The sequence below is a fragment of the Micropterus dolomieu genome, linkage group LG05 (assembly GCF_021292245.1).
Source record: "Micropterus dolomieu isolate WLL.071019.BEF.003 ecotype Adirondacks linkage group LG05, ASM2129224v1, whole genome shotgun sequence".
NCBI classification, from domain to species: domain Eukaryota; kingdom Metazoa; phylum Chordata; class Actinopteri; order Centrarchiformes; family Centrarchidae; genus Micropterus; species Micropterus dolomieu.
Window position 1 is genome coordinate 21,564,656 of NC_060154.1, and position 3,534 is coordinate 21,568,189.

The window sequence follows — 3,534 nt, forward strand, 5'->3', positions numbered from 1 at the left end:
AAGTATGTCATACAATGTCACCTATGCATAAAAATAGAGGGGAAGTTCTTGCTCCTCAGAACACTCAACCGCCCTTTGAGGTCCGTTACGAACATGGTAAAAAGGGAGAACCTATTACAGGTACAGAGACTTTTGGATGAAGGCTTATTTGTCACTATGAATCTTTGTTGCAGTGGTCATTCACTAAGCGCAAGATCATCACTGTCTCCATTTTCTGTCCCTCCACCTGCGTCCTGATAAATCTCCGAACCATTTTCCAGTTTTTCTCAAGAGCAAGTCATCCACACAGTTCAGGGGATTTATGTTGGAGGCTCGAAACAAAAGCATGGTGGACGATGGCCGGCCTGTTGGAAAATTTATCTTGCTTGACTCTGGTAATTCTCAACTCGTGACGTGTGGTGATATAGTAGTAAGTAACCAACCCATGTCGTCATTATTAGTAAGTAAATGCATTGAAATGTTAAATTGAATATTCATATTTTCCACATCCATTTTAATTAACACATTTAAATGAACTTGAGTGGAAATTCAAGATCAAAGTCTTTTATCACTCTCCTCAGGGCTCAGCTGTGAGTCAAAAAAACAATCAAAGAAAGACTTTAATTCGAGTTAACTGGACAGCTCCGGCAGAAGAGCTAGACATCACTTTCAGGTATTTGTACACTTTGATGACCTCTAAAAGTCAAGAATAAAACTGCAGTTCCAGTTTTATTTAATATTCCAATGATGCGCGAACAGATTTACTTTAACATCAGTGTCTGATATATTTCAGAGCCACATTTGTTGAGTCTTTTAATATATTCTGGGAACGAGTGGATGTGAATGTCACTTCACCGCCACCATAACCACCAAGTACTACTGCAAGTAATACGACAAGTACTACAATAGGTACCACAAAGACAAGCACTAGTTGCAAAAGAAAGGTAGATTTGATTGACTTTTTTTGACATTGTGCAGAAATCTATGCATGAATATATAAACTTCAACAGTTTGATTTACACAGCTCATTGTCGTTTCTCTTGATTTGTCTCCAGCGAGAAGCTACTGGGCTGATGACCTTTGATGCTTTTTTTGAGGGACTGAAACTGGTATGCAGGGTTGGGAATAACGGATTACATGTAACGGCATTACGTAATCGAAAAAGTAACTGTATTCAGTTACAGTACAAAAAATAAAGACATAATCAGAGTACAGGTACATTTTGAAAAACTGGGGATTACTCATGGGGATTACTTTAAGCAGAAAGTTTGCCCAATCCTAAACACCAAACCTAAAACCAATTTTAGATTTTTAGATTTAAATCTGACCCAACAGTCCCTCCATACAGATAGGGAGATAGACTACAGTTAGCGGTTTAGCAAAAAGAAGTGCTGTGTAAATCATCTCAATACTGGATTCCCTTTTGGTCTTTGAGGCTGTGTTCGGTCCTGTTGACGCCGTGTTCACTGCAAAGCAGCTGAGCGAGGTTTCGTTGCCCGCTCGCCCTGCTACGGTTCCAAATCAGGCGCTGCACCCGAGTAATGCACCCTGACATCACTCCCTCCTGGGTCCCCCTGCCCCTGCCCCTGTCCTGAAGACCTCCAGTGCTTGAGTAAAGGTGCCAACACCTAATTTGACCAGTGGTTGAACAGCAAACTGAGCTAATAATGGCAGCTAGTTAGCTGTTAACTAACTGAAGCCACAAGTAAAGCTATCTGTCCATCAGGAAACTCTGTTATTCAGAGTGAAGGCAGAGCAGCCAGGGGACATCAGAGAGAAAACTAGAAAAATATTTATTCCATATTTCTATTTCTCCATCAAATGTGATCCAGTTTCACCAAAATCAGTGAAAAAGTTGTCTTTGTTCAGTAACCAGTGGGGCCCGGTCCCAGAAACACTGTGCTTCAGCACAGTCATATTGAGAAATCTTTTCATTGGACGCTAAATCAATACAAGTGCAGTATGAGTCATCAACATCTTAAAATGTTTTTTTTCAGATGTCAAACTCTTAATATCATCAATAATACCTACAAAACACATTTTTTTGTCATTGATGGGCCAGATACTGCCATAGTGGTGACATAGTGCAAAGCATATCATATAAAAAAATTTAAACATGGATTTTGGTTATAGGAGATTTTGTTCTATGTTTCTCTAAAAATACACTGAGAAAATACATCATAGATACTTCTCTTGTCTCTATTTGCCTATTTGGCATTGAAGTAATCCAAAAGTAACTAAAAGTAATCAGATTATATTACTTTTATTTTGTGGTACTCGGATTACGTTACTGATTACATTTTTAAACAAATTAGTAATTGTATCGATTACATTTTTAAAGTAACCTTTCCCACCCTACTTGTATGGTATTTATAAACTCATGTCACCCAGTAAATGACAGTAAATGGTAATATTCCTACGAAAGCTGGCGAGACACTAATTATCACAAAGAATTACAGTGGGGGAAAAAAGTATTTGACCCCTTGCTGATTTTGCAGGTTTGCCCACTTACAAAGAATGATCAAGAACGATCTATAATTTTAATCATATGTACATTCTAACAGTGAAAGACAGAATCCCAAAGAAAATTCCAGAAAATCACATCATATGAATTTATAAAAATTGATGACCATCTGATGAGGAAAAACAAGTATATGACCCCCTACCAAACAGCAAGTATTCTGGCTCCTACAAGCCAGTTAGTCTTTCTTTAAGACACAGCCCCAATCCCAACAAATTATCTACATCAAATACACCTGCCTCACCTCGTTACCTGTATAAAAGACACCTGTCAACACCCAAACAACCAGCATCCAACATCACCACCATGTTCAAGACCAAAGAGCTTTCTACGGACATCAGGGACAAGATTGTTGATCTGCACAAGGCTGGGATGGGCTACAAGAGAATCGGAAAGCAACTTGGAGAGAAAAGATCAACTGTCGGTGCAGTTATCAGGAAATGGAAGAAGCACCACACCACCGCCAACCTCCCTCGGTCTGGGCCTCCACACAAGATCTCGCCTCGTGGGGTGTCCCTGATCATGCGAACGGTGAGGAATCATCCCAAAACCACAAGGGGGGAACTGATGAATCAACTGAAGGCAGCTGGGACCACAGTTACAAAAGAAACGGTTGGTAACACACTACGCCGTCATGGATTGAAATCCTGCAGCGCACGCAAGGTCTAAGAAGAAACATGTACAGGCCCGCATGAAGTTCACCATTCACCACCTGGACGACTCAGAAGAGGCCTGGAAGAAGGTGATGTAAAAAAAAATAGAACTTTTTGGCCTCAACTCGTCGTGTTTGGAGGGCAAAGAACACCGAGTACAACCCAAAGAACACCATCCCCACCGTCAAGCATGGTGGTGGCAACATCATGCTTTGGGGGTGCTTTTCAGCCAAGGGGACGGGACAACTCCATCGTATTGAGGGGAGGATGGACGGGGCCATGTATCGTGGAATTCTGGACCAACATCTCCTTCCCTCAGTGAGAGAGCTGAAGATGGGTCGAGGATGGGTGTTTCAGCACGACAACGACCCTAAGCACACC

General features: G+C 41.1%; 2 protein-coding genes across 3 annotated transcripts in view; both read left to right on the plus strand.

Moving 5' to 3' along the window:
- The window catches only part of LOC123970943 (cytochrome b-c1 complex subunit 10-like), an 82,100-nt gene that overhangs the window by 14,095 nt on the left and 64,471 nt on the right, over positions 1 to 3,534 (plus strand). The gene's annotated exons all lie outside the window — the stretch shown is intronic.
- The window catches only part of LOC123970940 (uncharacterized serine-rich protein C215.13-like), a 23,671-nt gene that overhangs the window by 956 nt on the left and 19,181 nt on the right, over positions 1 to 3,534 (plus strand). The gene's annotated exons all lie outside the window — the stretch shown is intronic.